Here is an 18,801-nt window from a genome sequence, read left to right as displayed (position 1 = left end):
CCCAACCACTACCATCCTCCCTCCAAAACCGTCCCACATCCACTACTATCCTCCATCCACTACCATGCTCCCTCCACTACCAACCCCCATCCAATACCATCCCCATCCACTACCATCCCCATCCAATATCCTCCTCCCTCCCCTACCATCCTCCATCATATACCATCCTCCGTCCACTACCATCCTCCATCCACTACCACCCTCCATTTACTAGCATCCGCCATCTACTACCATCCCCCATCTACTACCATCCTCACTCCACTACCATCCTCACTCCACTACCATCCCCTCAACTACCATCCACCCTCCAATACCATCCTCCCTCCAATACCAGTCTCCAACCCCTACCATCCTCCCTTCACTACCATCCTTCCTCCACTACCATACTCCCTCCACTACCATCACCCCTCCAGTACTATCCAACCTCCACTACCATCCCCCATCCACTACCATACCCCATCCACTACAATTCTCCCTCCACTATCAACACCCATCCACTACCTTCCTCCCTCCACTATCATCCCCCATCCACTACCATCCTCTGTCCACTACCATCCCCGATCCACTACCATCCCCCAAACACTACCATCCTCCCTCCACTACCATCCCCTATCCACTACCAACCTCCATCCACTACCATCCTCCCTCCACTACCATTCATCATCCACTACCAGCTCCCATCCATTACCATCCCCATCCACTACCATCGTCCCTCCACTACCATCCCCCATCCACTACATCCGCCATCCACTACCATCCTCCATCCACTACCATCCTCCCTCCAGTACCATCCCCTATTCGCTACCATCCTCCCTCCACTACCATTCTGCATCCACTACCATCCTCCATCCACTACCATCCCCCAAACATTACCATCCTCGTACCACTACTATCCTCCCTCCTCTAGCATTGTCCATCCACTACCATCCTCCATCCACTACCAACCCCCATCCACTAACATTCTCTCTCCACTGCCATCCTCGTACACTACCATCCTACCTCCACTAAAATCCCCCATCCACTAGCATCCTCCCTCCACTACCATCCTCCATCCACTACCATCCTCCATCCACAGCATCCTCCATCCACTACCCTCCTCCATCCACTACCATTCCGCATCCACTACCATCCTCCATCTTCTACCATCCCCATCCACTACTCACCTCCCTCCACTACCATCGTACCTCCACTACCATCCTCCCTCCACTACCATCCCCCATCCACTTCAATCCTCCATCCACTGCTATCCTTCCTCCACTACAATCCTCCATCCACTAACACCCTCCATTCACTACCATCCTCCAACTACTACCATCCCCAATCAACTACCATCCTCCCTCCACTACCATCCTCCATCCACTACCATCCTCCCTCCACTACCATCCTCCCTCCACTACAATACCCCATCCACTACCATTCTCCCTCCACTACCATCCCCCATCCACTACCATCCCCATGCACTACCATCCTCCCACCTCTACCATCCCCCACCCCCTACCATCCTCCATGCACTACCATCCTCCATCAATTACCATGTTCCTTCCAGTACCATCCCCTAACCACTACCATCCTCCCTCCACTACCATCCTCCCTCCACTCCCATTCCACATCCACGACCATCCTCCCTCCACTACCATCCTCCCTCCACTACCATCCTCCATCCACTACCATCCACCCTCCAATACCATCCTCCCTCCACTACCATCCTCCATCCACTACCATCCTCCCTCCACTACCATCCCCCATCCACTACCATTCTCCCTCCACTATCATCCCCCATCCAGTACCATCCTCCCTCCCCTATCATTCCGGATCCACTACCATCCTCCCTCCACTACCATCCCTCATCCACTACCATCACCCATACACTACCTTCCTCCCTCCACTGCCATCCCCCATCCACTACCATCCTCCATCCACTACCATCCTCCCTCCACTACCATCCCCAATCCACTACCATCCCCATTCACTACCATCCCCATCCAATATCCTCCAGCCTCCCCTACAATTCTCCATCAACTACCATCCAAAATCCACTACCATCCTCCATCCGCTACCATCCCCCATCAAATTCCATCCTCCCTCCACTATCATTCTCCCTCCACTACCATCACCCATCCACTACCATCCTAACTCCACTACCATCCTCCATCCACTACCACTCTCCATGCAATACCATCCTCCATCTTCTACCATCCCCAATATACTACCATCCTCACTTCACTACCATCCTCCCTCCACTACCATTCACCTTCCACTACCATCACTCATCCACTACCATCCTCCCTCCACTACCATTCTCCCTCCACTGCCAGCCTCCTACCATTGCCATCCTCCCTCCACTACCATCCTCCCTCCACTACCATCCCACCTCCACTACCATCCTCCATCCGCTACCATCCTCAATCCACTACCAGCCTCCTACCATTAACATCCTCCCTCCACTACCATCCTCCCTCCACTACCATCCTCCCTCCACTTCCATCCCACCTCCACTACAATCCTCCATCCACTAACATCCTCCCTCCACTACCATCCTCCCTCATCTTCCACCCTCCATCCACTACCATCCCCCGTCCACTTCCATCCTCCCTCCACTACCATCCCCCATCCACTACCATCCCCATTCACTACCATCCCCATCCAATATCCTCCAGCCTCCCCTACAATTCTCCATCAACTACCATCCAAAATCCACTACCATCCTCCATCCGCTACCATCCCCCATCAAATTCCATCCTCCCTCCACTACCATTCTCCCTCCACTACCATCACCCATCCACTACCATCCTAACTCCACTACCATCCTCCATCCACTACCACTCTCCATGCAATACCATCCTCCATCTTCTACCATCCCCAATATACTACCATCCTCACTTCACTACCATCCTCCCTCCACTACCATTCACCTTCCACTACCATCCTCCAACCACCACCATCCTCCCTCCACTACCACCCTCCATCAACTACCATCACTCATCCACTACCATCCTCCCTCCACTACCATTCTCCCTCCACTGCCAGCCTCCTACCATTGCCATCCTCCCTCCACTACCATCCTCCCTCCACTACCATCCCACCTCCACTACCATCCTCCATCCGCTACCATCCTCAATCCACTACCAGCCTCCTACCATTAACATCCTCCCTCCACTACCATCCTCCCTCCACTACCATCCTCCCTCCACTTCCATCCCACCTCCACTACAATCCTCCATCCACTAACATCCTCCCTCCACTACCATCCTCCCTCATCTTCCTCCCTCCATCCACTACCATCCCCCGTCCACTTCCATCCTCCCTCCACTACCATCCTCCCTGCACAACCATCCTCCATCCACTCCCAACCTTCGTCTACTACCATCCTCCATCCACTACCAACCACCATCCACTACCTTCCCCCATCCACTACCGTTCTCCCTCCACTATCATCCCCATCCAGTACCATCCTCCTTCCACTATCATCCGCCATCCACTACCATCCTCCCTCCACTACCATCCCCCATCCAGTACCTTCCCCCAACCACTACCATCCTCCCTCCAAAACCGTCCCCCATCCACTACCATCCTCCATCCACTACCATGCTCCCTCCACTGCCATCCCCCATCCAATACCATCCCCATCCACTACCATCCCCATCCAATATCCTCCTCCCTCCCCTACCATCCCCCATCAAATTCCATCCTCCCTCCACTACCATTCTCCCTCCACTACCATCACCCATCCACTACCATCCTCCCTCCACTACCATCCTCCATCCACTACCACTCTCCAAGCAATACCATCCTCCATCTTCTACCATCCCCAATATACTACCGTCCTCACTTCACTACCATCCTCCCTCCACTACCATTCACCTTCCACTACCATCCTCCAACCACTACCATCCTCCCTCCACTACCACCCTCCATCAACTACCATCACTCATCCACTACCATCCTCCCTCCACTACCATTCTCCCTCCACTAACATCCCCCATCCACTACCATCCCCCATCCACTTCCATGCTCCCTCCACTACCATCCTCCCTCCAGTACTATCCCCAATCCACTACCATCCTCATTCCACTACCATCCTCCCTCCACTACTCTCCTCCCTCCACGACCATCCTTCCTCCACTACCACACTCCATCCACTTTCAGCCTCCATCTACTATCATCCACCATCCACTACCATCCTCACTCCACTAACATCCTCCCTCCAGTACCATCCTCCCTCCACTACCATCCTCCATCCACTACCATCCTCCCTACACTACCAACCTTCCTCCATTACCATCCTCCATCCAATACCATCCCCCATCCACTACCATCCTCCCACCACTACCATCCTCCCTCCACTACCATCCTCCAACCACTACCATCCTCCATCCACTTTCATCCTCCCTCCACTACCATCCTCCCTCCTCTACCATCCCCCCTCCACTACCATCCTCCCTCCACTACCATCCCCCATCCACTACCATCCCCCATCCACTACCTTTCTTCCTCCACTATCATCCCCCATCCACTACCATCCTAACTCCACTATCAACCTCCATCCACTAACATCCTCCCTCCACTACCATCCCGGATCCACTACCATCCTCCATCCACTACCATCCTCCCTCCACTACCAGCCCCCTTCCACTACCATCTCCCATCCACTACCATCCCCTTCCACTACCATTCTCCCTCCACTACCATCCCCCATCCACTAACATCCACCCTCCACTACCCTCCTCCCTCCACTACCATACTTTCTCCACTACCATCCTCCCTCCACTACCATCCCCCATCCACTACCAACCTCCGTCCACTACCATCCCCAATCCACTTCCATCCTCCCTCAACTACCATCTTCCCTCCACTACCATCCCCCATCCACTACCATCCTCGCTCCACTACCATCCTCCCTCTACTACCATCCCCCATCCACTAAAATCCTCCCTCCACTACCATCCTCCCTGCACTACCATCCTCCATCTGCTACCATCCCCCATCCACTACCATCCCCCATCCACTACCATCCTCCCTCCACTACCATCCCCCATCCACTACCTTCCCCCAACCACTAACATCCTCACTCACCCACCATCCCCCATCCACTACCATCCTCCATCCACTACCATCCTCCCTCCACTACCATTTCCCATCCACTACCATCCCCCATCCACTACCTTTCTTCCTCCACTATCATCCCCCATCCACTACCATCCTCCCTCCACTACCATTTCCCATCCACTACCATCCCCATCCACTACCATCCCCATCCAATATTCTTCTCCCTCCCGTTCCATTCTCCTTCAACTACCATCCTCCCTCCACTGCCATTCTCCATCCACTACCATCCCCCATCAACCTCCACCCACCCTCCACTACCATCCTTCCTCCACTACCATACCCAATCCACTACCATCCTTCCTTCATTACCATCCTCAATCCACTACCATCCCCCATCCACTACCGTCCTCCCTCCATTACCATCCTCCCTCCACTACCATCCTCCAACCACTACCATCCTATCTCCACTATCATCCTCCCTCCACTACCATCCTCCTTCCTCTACCATCCCCCATCCACTACCATCCTCCCTCCACTACCATCCCCCATCCACTACCATCCCCCATCCACTACCTTTCTTCCTCCACTATCATCCCCCATCCACTACCATCCTCACTCCACTATCAACCCCCATCCACTAACATGCTCCCTCCACTACCAACCCCGATCCACTACCATCCTCCATCCACTACCATCCTCCCTCCACTACCAGCACCCATCCAATTTCCTCTCCCATCCAATACCATCCGCATCCACTACCATCCTCCCTCCACTACCATCCCCCATCCACTAACATCCACCATCCACTACCCTCCTCCCTCCACTACCATACTTCCTCCACTACCATCCTCCCTCCACTACCATCCCATATCCACTACCAACCTCCATCCACTACCATCCCCCATCCATTACCATCCTCCCTCCACTATATTCGCCCATCCACTACCATGCTCCCTCCACTACCATCCCCCATCCACTACCTTCCCCCAACCACTACCATCCTCACTCAGCCACCATCCCCCATCCACTACCATCCCCCATCCACTACCATCCTCCCTCCACTACCATCCCCCATCCACTACCTTCCCCCAACCACTACCATCCTCACTCAACCACCATCCCCCATCCACTACCATCCTCCATCCACTACCATCCTCCCTCCACTACCATTTCCCATCCACTACCATCCCCATCCACTACCATCCTCCCTCCACTACCATCCTCCCTCCACTACCATCCCCCATCCACTACCTTCCCCCAACCACTACCATCCTCACTCAACCACCATCCCCCATCCACTACCATCCTAACTCCACTATCATCCCCCATCCACTACCATTCCCCATCCAATATTCTTCTCCCTCCCGTTCCATTCTCCTTCAACTACCATCCTCCCTCCACTGCCATTCTCCATCCACTACCATCCCCCATCAACCTCCACCCACCCTCCACTACCATCCTTCCTCCACTACCATACCCAATCCACTACCATCCTTCCTTCATTACCATCCTCAATCCACTACCATCCTCCATCCACTACCATCCTCCCTCCACTACCATCCTCCCTCCACTACCATCCTCCAACCACTACCATCCTATCTCCACTATCATCCTCCCTCCACTACCATCCTCCTTCCTCTACCATCCCCCATCCACTACCATCCTCCCTCCACTACCATCCCCCATCCACTACCATCCCCCATCCACTACCTTTCTTTCTCCACTATCATCCCCCATCCACTACCATCCTCACTCCACTATCAACCCCCATCCACTAACATCCTCCCTCCACTACCAACCCCGATCCACTACCATCCTCCATCCACTACCATCCTCCCTCCACTACCAGCACCCTTCCAATTTCATCTCCCATCCACTACCATCCGCATCCACTACCATCCTCCCTCCACTACCATCCCCCATCCACTAACATCCACCATCCACTACCCTCCTCCCTCCACTACCATACTTCCTCCACTACCATCCTCCCTCCACTACCATCCCATATCCACTACCAACCTCCATCCACTACCATCCCCCATCCATTACCATCCTCCCTCCACTATAATCGCCCATCCACTACCATCCTCCCTCCACTACCATCCCCCATCCACTACCTTCCCCCAACCACTACCATCCTCACTCAGCCACCATCCCCCATCCACTACCATCCCCCATCCACTACCATCCTCCCTCCACTACCATCCCCCATCCACTACCTTCCCCCAACCACTACCATCCCCACTCAGCCACCATCCCCCATCCACTACCATCCCCATCCAATATCCTTCTCCCTACCGTTCCATTCTCCATTAACTACCATCCTTCCTCCACTACCATACCCAATCCACTACCATCCTCCCTCCACTACCATCCTCCATCCACTACTATCCTCCCTCCACTACCATCCTCCATCCACTACCACCCTCCATCCTCTAGCATCCTCCATCTTCTACCATCCCCATCTACTACCATCCTCACTCCACTACCATCCTCCCTCCACTACCATCCCCCATCCACTACAATTCTCCCTCCACTATCAACCCCCATCCACTACCTTCCTCCCTCCACTATCATCCCCCATCCACTACCATCCTCCCTCCTCTACCATCCCCGAACCACTACCATCCCCCATACACTACCATCCTCCCTCCACTACCATCCACAATCCACTACCATCCTCCATCCACTAACATCCACCCTCCACTACCATCCCCCATCCACTACCATCCGCCATCCACTACCATCCTCCATCCACTACCATCCTCCATCCACTACCATCCCCCATTCACTACCATACTCTCTCCAAAACCATTCGGCATCCACTACCATCCTCCATCCACTACCATCCCCCATCCATTACCATCTTCGTTCCAATACCATCCTCCCTCCATGAGCATCCTCCATCCACTACTATCCTCCATCCACTACCATCCCCTATCGACTACCATCCTCCCTCCACTGCCATCCTCCCTCCACTACCATCCCCCATCCACTAACATTCTCACTCCACTACCAGTCTCCCTCCACCAGCATCCTCCCTCCACTACCATCCTCCATCCACTAGCATCCACCCGCCAAACCATCCTGCATCCACTACCATCCTCCCTCCACAGCCATCCTCCATCCACTACCCTCCTCCATCCACTACCATTCCCATCCACTACCATCCTCCATCCACCACCATCCCCCATCCACTACTAACCTCCCTCCACTACCATCCTCCCTCCACTACCATCCTCCATCGAGTACCAGCCACCCTCCACTACCATCCTCCCACCACTACCATCCTCCCTCCACTACCATCCCCCATCCACTACCATCCTCCCTCCACATCCATCATCCATCCACTGCTATCCTCCCTCCACTAGCATCCTCCATCCACTACCACCCTCTATTCCACTACTATCCTCCATCTACTACCATCCCCCATCAACTACCATCCTCTTCCACTACGATCCTCCCTCCACTACCATCCTCCCTCCACTACAATCACCCATCCACTACCATTCTCCCTCCACTATCATCCCCCATCCACTACCATCCTACCTCCACTATCATCCCCCATCCACTACCATCCTCCATCCACTACCATCCCCCATCCACTACCTTCCCCCAACCACTACCATCCTCCCTGCACCACCATCACCAATCCACTACCATCCTCCATCCACTACCATCCTCCCTCCACAACCGTCCCCCATCCACAACCATCCCCCATCCACTACCATCCCCATCCAATATCCTCCTCCCTCCAGTACCATCCTCCCTCCACTACCATCCCCCATCCACTACCATCCTCCCTCCACTACCATCCTCCATCCACTACTAATCTCCCTCCACTACCATCCTCCATCCACTACCACCCTCCATCCACTAGCATCCTCCATCTACTACCATCCCCATCTACTACCATCCTCACTACACTGCCATCCTCCCTCCACTACCATCCTCCCTCCACTTCCATCGTTCCTCCACTGCCATCCTCCCTCCACTACCATCCTCCATCCACTACCATCCTCCCTCCACTACCATCCTCCATCCACTACCATCCTCCATCCACTAGCATCCACCCTCCAAGACCATCCTGCATCCTCTACCATCCTGCCTCCACAGCAATCCTCCATCCACTACCCTCCTCCATCAACTACCATTCCCCATCCCATACCATCCTCCATCAACTACCATCCGCCCTCCACTACCATCATCCATCCAATACCATCCCCCATCAACTTCCATCCTCCCTCCAGTACCATCTTCCGTCCTCTACCATCCCCCATCCTCTACCATCCCCCCGCCACAAACATCCTCCATCCACTACTAATCTACCTCCACTACAACCTCCATCCACTACCACCCTCCAAGCACTAGCATCTTCCATCTACTACCATCCCCCATCTACTACCATCATCCCTCCACTTCCATCCTCCCTCCAATGTCATCCTCCATCCACTACCATCCCCCATCCACTACCATCCTCCCTCCACTAACATCCTCCCTCCACTATCAGTCTACAACCCCTACCATCCTCCATCCAATACCATTCCCCATCCACTACCATCCTCCATCCACTACCATCCCCCATCCAATACTATCCTTCATCCAGTAAATCCTCCCTCCACTACCATCCTCCATCCAGTACCAGCCTCCCTGCACTACCATCCTCCATCCACTACCATCCTCCATCCACTACCATCCCCTATCGACTACCATCCTCCCTCCACTGCCATCCTCTCTCCACTACCATCCTCCCTCCACTACCATCCACCATCCACTACCATCCTCACTCCACTACCAGAATCCCTCCACTACCATCCCTCATCCACTACCATCATCCCTCCACTGCCATCCTCCCTCTACTATCATCCTCCAACCACTACCATACTCCCTCCACTACCATCCTTCCTCCACTACCATACCCAATCCACTACCATCCTTCCTTCATTACCATCCTCAATCCACTACCATCCTCCATCCACTACCATCCTCCCTCCACTACCATCCTCCCTCCACTACCATCCTCCAACCACTACCATCCTATCTCCACTATCATCCTCCCTCCACTGCCATCCTCCTTCCTCTACCATCCCCCATCCACTACCATCCTCCCTCCACTACCATCCCCCATCCACTACCATCCCCCATCCACTACCTTTCTTTCTCCACTATCATCCCCCATCCACTACCATCCTCACTCCACTATCAACCCCCATCCACTAACATCCTCCCTCCACTACCAACCCCGATCCACTACCATCCTCCATCCACTACCATCCTCCCTCCACTACCAGCACCCTTCCAATTTCATCTCCCATCCACTACCATCCGCATCCACTACCATCCTCCCTCCACTACCATCCCCCATCCACTAACATCCACCATCCACTACCCTCCTCCCTCCACTACCATACTTCCTCCACTACCATCCTCCCTCCACTACCATCCCATATCCACTACCAACCTCCATCCACTACCATCCCCCATCCATTACCATCCTCCCTCCACTATAATCGCCCATCCACTACCATCCTCCCTCCACTACCATCCCCCATCCACTACCTTCCCCCAACCACTACCATCCTCACTCAGCCACCATCCCCCATCCACTACCATCCCCCATCCACTACCTTCCCCCAACCACTACCATCCCCACTCAGCCACCATCCCCCATCCACTACCATCCCCATCCAATATCCTTCTCCCTACCGTTCCATTCTCCATTAACTACCATCCTTCCTCCACTACCATACCCAATCCACTACCATCCTCCCTCCACTACCATCCTCCATCCACTACTATCCTCCCTCCACTACCATCCTCCATCCACTACCACCCTCCATCCTCTAGCATCCTCCATCTTCTACCATCCCCATCTACTACCATCCTCACTCCACTACCATCCTCCCTCCACTACCATCCCCCATCCACTACAATTCTCCCTCCACTATCAACCCCCATCCACTACCTTCCTCCCTCCACTATCATCCCCCATCCACTACCATCCTCCCTCCTCTACCATCCCCGAACCACTACCATCCCCCAAACACTACCATCCTCCCTCCACTACCATCCACAATCCACTACCATCCTCCATCCACTAACATCCACCCTCCACTACCATCCCCCATCCACTACCATCCGCCATCCACTACCATCCTCCATCCACTACCATCCTCCATCCACTACCATCCCCCATTCACTACCATACTCTCTCCAAAACCATTCGGCATCCACTACCATCCTCCATCCACTACCATCCCCCATCCATTACCATCTTCGTTCCAATACCATCCTCCCTCCATGAGCATCCTCCATCCACTACTATCCTCCATCCACTACCATCCCCTATCGACTACCATCCTCCCTCCACTGCCATCCTCCCTCCACTACCATCCCCCATCCACTAACATTCTCACTCCACTACCAGTCTCCCTCCACCAGCATCCTCCCTCCACTACCATCCTCCATCCACTAGCATCCACCCGCCAAACCATCCTGCATCCACTACCATCCTCCCTCCACAGCCATCCTCCATCCACTACCCTCCTCCATCCACTACCATTCCCATCCACTACCATCCTCCATCCACCACCATCCCCCATCCACTACTAACCTCCCTCCACTACCATCCGCCCTCCACTACCATCCTCCATCGAGTACCAGCCACCCTCCACTACCATCCTCCCACCACTACCATCCTCCCTCCACTACCATCCCCCATCCACTACCATCCTACCTCCACATCCATCATCCATCCACTGCTATCCTCCCTCCACTAGCATCCTCCATCCACTACCACCCTCTATTCCACTACTATCCTCCATCTACTACCATCCCCCATCAACTACCATCCTCTTCCACTACGATCCTCCCTCCACTACCATCCTCCCTCCACTACAATCACCCATCCACTACCATTCTCCCTCCACTATCAGCCCCCATCCACTACCATCCTACCTCCACTATCATCCCCCATCCACTACCATCCTCCATCCACTACCATCCCCCATCCACTACCTTCCCCCAACCACTACCATCCTCCCTGCACCACCATCACCAATCCACTACCATCCTCCATCCACTACCATCCTCCCTCCACAACCGTCCCCCATCCACAACCATCCCCCATCCACTACCATCCCCATCCAATATCCTCCTCCCTCCAGTACCATCCTCCCTCCACTACCATCCCCCATCCACTACCATCCACCCTCCACTACCATCCTCCATCCACTACTAATCTCCCTCCACTACCATCCTCCATCCACTACCACCCTCCATCCACTAGCATCCTCCATCTACTACCATCCCCATCTACTACCATCCTCACTACACTGCCATCCTCCCTCCACTACCATCCTCCCTCCACTTCCATCGTTCCTCCACTGCCATCCTCCCTCCACTACCATCCTCCATCCACTACCATCCTCCCTCCACTACCATCCTCCATCCACTACCATCCTCCATCCACTAGCATCCACCCTCCAAGACCATCCTGCATCCTCTACCATCCTGCCTCCACAGCAATCCTCCATCCACTACCCTCCTCCATCAACTACCATTCCCCATCCCATACCATCCTCCATCAACTACCATCCGCCCTCCACTACCATCATCCATCCAATACCATCCCCCATCAACTTCCATCCTCCCTCCAGTACCATCTTCCGTCCTCTCCCATCCCCCATCCTCTACCATCCCCCCGCCACAAACATCCTCCATCCACTACTAATCTACCTCCACTACAACCTCCATCCACTACCACCCTCCAAGCACTAGCATCTTCCATCTACTACCATCCCCCATCTACTACCATCATCCCTCCACTTCCATCCTCCCTCCAATGTCATCCTCCATCCACTACCATCCCCCATCCACTACCATCCTCCCTCCACTAACATCCTCCCTCCACTACCAGTCTACAACCCCTACCATCCTCCATCCAATACCATTCCCCATCCACTACCATCCTCCATCCACTACCATCCCCCATCCAATACTATCCTTCATCCAGTAAATCCTCCCTCCACTACCATCCTCCATCCAGTACCAGCCTCCCTGCACTACCATCCTCCATCCACTACCATCCTCCATCCACTACCATCCCCTATCGACTACCATCCTCCCTCCACTGCCATCCTCTCTCCACTACCATCCTCCCTCCACTACCATCCACCATCCACTACCATCCTCACTCCACTACCAGAATCCCTCCACTACCATCCCTCATCCACTACCATCATCCCTCCACTGCCATCCTCCCTCTACTATCATCCTCCAACCACTACCATACTCCCTCCACTACCATCCTCCTTCCACTAGCATCCACCTGCCAAACCATCCTGCATCCACTACCATCCTCCCTCCACAGCCATCCTCCATCCACTACCCTCCTCCATCAACTACCATTCCCCATCCACTACCATCCTCCATCCACCACCATCCCCCATCCACTACTAACCACCCTCCACTACCATCCTCCCTCCACTACCATCCTCCATCGAGTACCAGCCACCCTCCACTACCATCCTCCCACCACTACCATCCTCCCTCCACTACCATCCCCCATCCACTACCATCCTCCCTCCACATCCATCATCCATCCACTGCTATCCTCCCTCCACTACCATCCTCCATCCACTACCACCCTCCATTCCACTACCATCCTCCATCTACTACCATCCCCCATCAACTACCATCCTCTTCAACTACGATCCTCCCTCCACTACCATCCACCCTCCACTACAATCCCCCATCCACTACCATCCTCCATCCACCACCATCCCCCATCCACTACTAACCTCCCTCCACTACCATCCTCCCTCCACTACCATCCTCCATCGAGTACCAGCCACCCTCCACTACCAACCTCCCAGCACTACCATCCTCCCTCCACTACCATCCCCCATCCACTACCATCCTCCCTCCACATACATCATCCATCCACTGCTATCCTCCCTCCACTACCATCCTCCATCCACTACCATCCTCCCTCCACATCCATCATCCATCCACTGCTATCCTCCCTCCACTACCATCCTCCATCCACTACCACCCTCCATTCCACTACCATCCTCCATCTACTACCATCCCCCATCAACTACCATCCTCTTCAACTACGATCCTCCCTCCACTACCATCCACCCTCCACTACAATCCCCCATCCAATACCATTCTCCCTCCACTATCATCCCCCATCCACTACCATCCTACCTCCACTATCATCCCCCATCCACTACCATCCTCCAACCACTACCATCCCCCATCCACTACCATCCTCCATCCACTAACATCCTCCCTCCACTACCATCCTCCCTCCACTACCATCGTCCCTCCACTGCCATCCTCCATCCACTACCATCCTACCTCCACTATCATCCCCCATCCACTACCTTCCCCAACCACTACCATCCTTCCTGCACCACCATCACCAATCCACTACCATCCTCCATCCACTACCATCCTCCCTCCACAACCATCCCCCATCCACTACCATCCCCATCCAATATCCTCCTCCCTCCAGTACCATCCTCCCTCCACTACCATCCCTCATCCACTACCATCCTACCTCTACTACCATCCTCCATCCACTACTAATCTCCCTCCACTACCATCCTCCATCCACTACCACCCTCCATCTACTAGCATCCTCCATCTACTACCATCCCCCATCTACTACCATCCTCACTACACTGCCATCCTCCCTCCACTACCATCCTCCCTCCACTTCCATCGTTGCTCCACTGCCATCCTCCCTCCACTACCATCCTCCATCCACTACCATCCTCCCTCCACTACCATCCTCCATGCACTAGCATCCACTCTCCAAGACCATCCTGCATCCTCTACCATCCTGCCTCCACAGCAATCCTCCATCCACTACCCTCCTCCATCAACTACCATTCCCCTTCCCATACCATCCTCCATCAACTACCATCCGCCCTCCACCACCATCATCCGTCCAATACCATCCCCCATCAACTTCCATCCTCCCTCCAGTACCATCTTCCGTCCACTACCATCCCCCATCCTCTACCATCCCCCCGCCACAAACATCCTGCATCCACTACTAATCTACCTCCACTACAATCCTCCATCCACTACCACCCTCCAAGCACTAGCATCCTCCATCTACTACCATCCCCCATCTACTACCATCATCCCTCCACTTCCATCCTCCCTCCAATGTCATCCTCCATCCACTACCATCCCCCATCCACTACCATCCTCCCTCCACTAACATCCTCCCTCCACTACCAGTCTCCAACCCCTACCATCCTCCATCCAATACCATTCCCCATCCACTACCAACCTCCATCCACTACCATCCCCCATCCACTACTATCCTTCATCCAGTAAATCCTCTCTCCACTACCATCCTCCATCCAGTACCAGCCTCCCTGCACTACCATCCTCCCTCCACTACCATCCTCCCTCCACTGCCATCCCCCATCCACTACCATCCTCCCTAAACTACCATTCTCCGTCCGCTACAATCCTCCCTCCACTACCATCCTCCATCCACTACCATCCTCCATCCACTACTATCGTCCTTCTTCTACCATCCCCCATCCACTACCATCCTCTTCCACTATCATCCTCCCTCCACTACCGTCCTCCCTCCACTACCATCCTCCCTCTACTACCATCCTCCCTCCACTACCATCCCCCATCCAGTACCATCCACCTTCCACTGCCAGCCTCCAACCACTACCATCCTCCCTCCACTAACATCCTCCCTCCACTACCATCCTCTCTCCACTACCATTCCCCCTCCACTACCATCCTCCCTCCACTACCATCCCCCATCCACTACCATCCTCCCACCACTACCATCCTCCCTCCACTACCATCCCCCATCCACTTCAATCCTCCCTCCACATCCATCATCTTTCCACTGCTATCCTCCCTCCACTACCATCCTCCATCCACTACCACCCTCCATTCCACTACCATCCTCCATCTACTACCATCCGCCATCAACTACCATCCTCTTCCACTTCCATCCTCCCTCCACTACCATCCCCCATCCACTACCATCCTCCCACCACTACCATCCTCCCTCCACTACCATCCCCCATCCACTTCAATCCTCCCTCCACATCCATCATCCATCCACTGCTATCCTCCCTCCACTACCATCCTCCATCCACTACCACCCTCCATTCCACTACCATCCTCCATCTACTACCATCCGCCATCAACTACCATCCTCTTCCACTACCATCCTCCCTCCACTACCATCCTCCCTCCACTACAATCCCCCATCCACTACCATTCTCCCTCCACTATCATCCCCCATCCACTACTATCCTACCTCCACTATCATCCCCCATCCACTACCATCCTCCCTCCACTAGCATCCTCCGTCCACTACCATCCTCCATCCACTACCATCCCCCATCCTCTCTCATCCTCCCTCCACTACCATCGTCCCTGCACTACCATCCGGCAAACACTACCATCCTCCATCCACTACCATCCTTCCTCCACTACCATCCTCCCTCTTCTACCATCCCCCCTCCACTTCCATTCTCCCTCCACTACCATCCCACATCCACTACCATTCCCGATCCACTACCATTCTCCCTCCACAATCATCTCCATCCACTACCATCCCCCATCCACTACCATCCACACTCCACTAACATCCTCCCTCCACTACCATCCTCTCTCCACTACCATTCCCCCTCCACTACCATCCTCCCTCCACTACCATCCCCCATCCACTACCATCCTCCCACCACTACCATCCTCCCTCCACTACCATCCCCCATCCACTTCAATCCTCCCTCCACATCCATCATCCATCCACTGCTATCCTCCCTCCACTACCATCCTCCATCCACTACCACCCTCCATTCCACTACCATCCTCCATCTACTACCATCCGCCATCAACTACCATCCTCTTCCACTACCATCCTCCCTCCACTACCATCCTCCCTCCACTACAATCCCCCATCCACTACCATTCTCCCTCCACTATCATCCCCCATCCAATACCATCCTACCTCCACTATCATCCCCCATCCACTACCATCCTCCCTCCACTAGCATCCTCCGTCCACTACCATCCTCCATCCACTACCATCCCCCATCCACTCTCATCCTCCCTCCACTACCATCGTCCCTGCACTACAATCCGGCAAACACTACCATCCTCCATCCACTACCATCCTTCCTCCACTACCATCCTCCCTCTTCTACCATCCCCCCTCCACTTCCATTCTCCCTCCACTACCATCCCACATCCACTACCATCCCCGATCCACTACCATTCTCCCTCCACGATCATCTCCATCCACTACCATCCCCCATCCACTACCATCCACCCTCCACTGCCAGCCTCCAACCACTACCATCCTCCCTCCACTAACATCCTCCCTCCACTACCATCCCCCATCCACTACCATCCTCCCACCACTACCATCCTCCCTCCACTACCATCCCCCATCCACTTCAATCCTCCCTCCACATCCATCATCTTTCCACTGCTATCCTCCCTCCACTACCATCCTCCATCCACTACCACCCTCCATTCCACTACCATCCTCCATCTACTACCATCCGCCATCAACTACCATCCTCTTCCACTTCCATCCTCCCTCCACTACCACCCTCCCTCCACTACAATCCCCCATCCACTACCATTCTCCCTCCACTATCATCCCCCATCCACTACCATCCTACCTCCACTATCACCCCCATCCACTACCATCCTCCCTCCACTAGCATCCTCCGTCCACTACCATCCTCCATCCACTACCATCCCCCATCCACTCTCATCCTCCCTCCACTACCATCGTCCCTCCACTACCATCCGGCAAACACTACCATCCTCCATCCACTACCATCCTTCCTCCACTACCATCCTCCCTCTTCTACCATCCCCCCTCCACTTCCATTCTCCCTCCACTACCATCCCACATCCACTACCATCCCCGATCCACTATCATTCTCCCTCCACGATCATCTCCATCCACTACCATCCTCCCTCCACTATCATCCCCCATCCACTACCATCCCCCATCCACTTCCATGCTCCCTCCACTACCATCCTCCATCCAGTACTATCCCCAATCCACTACCATCCTCATTCCACTACCATCGTCCCTCCACCACTCTCCTCCCTCCACGACCATCCTTCCTCCACTACCACACTCCATCCACTTTCAGCCTCCATCTACTATCATCCACCATCCACTACCATCCTCACTCCACTAACATTCTCCCTCCAGTACCATCCTCCCTCCACTACCATCCTCCATCCACTACCATCCTCCCTACACTACCAACCTTCCACCACTACCATCCTCCATCCAATACCATCCCCCATCCACTACCATCCTCCCACCACTACCATCCTCCCTCCACTACCATCCTCCAACCACTACCATCCTCCATCCACTTTCATCCTCCCTCCACTACCATCCTCCCTCCTCTACCATCCCCCCTCCACTACCATCCTCCCTCCACTACCATCCCCCATCCACTACCATCCCCCATCCACTACCTTTCTTCCTCCACTATCATCCCCCATCCAGTACCATCCTAACTCCACTATCAACCACCATCCACTAACATCCTCCCTCCACTAACATCCCGGATCCACTACCATCCTCCATCCACTACCATCCCCCATCCAATACTATCCTTCATCCAGTAAATCCTCCCTCCACTACCATCCTCCATCCAGTACCAGCCTCCCTGCACTACCATCCTCCATCCACTTCCATCCTCCATCCACTACCAT

Source organism: Carcharodon carcharias, chromosome 2 (genome assembly GCF_017639515.1).
Source record: "Carcharodon carcharias isolate sCarCar2 chromosome 2, sCarCar2.pri, whole genome shotgun sequence".
Lineage (NCBI taxonomy): Eukaryota > Metazoa > Chordata > Chondrichthyes > Lamniformes > Lamnidae > Carcharodon > Carcharodon carcharias.
The sequence above is the reverse complement of the archived record's forward strand: the minus strand, read 5'-3'. Positions refer to the sequence as shown.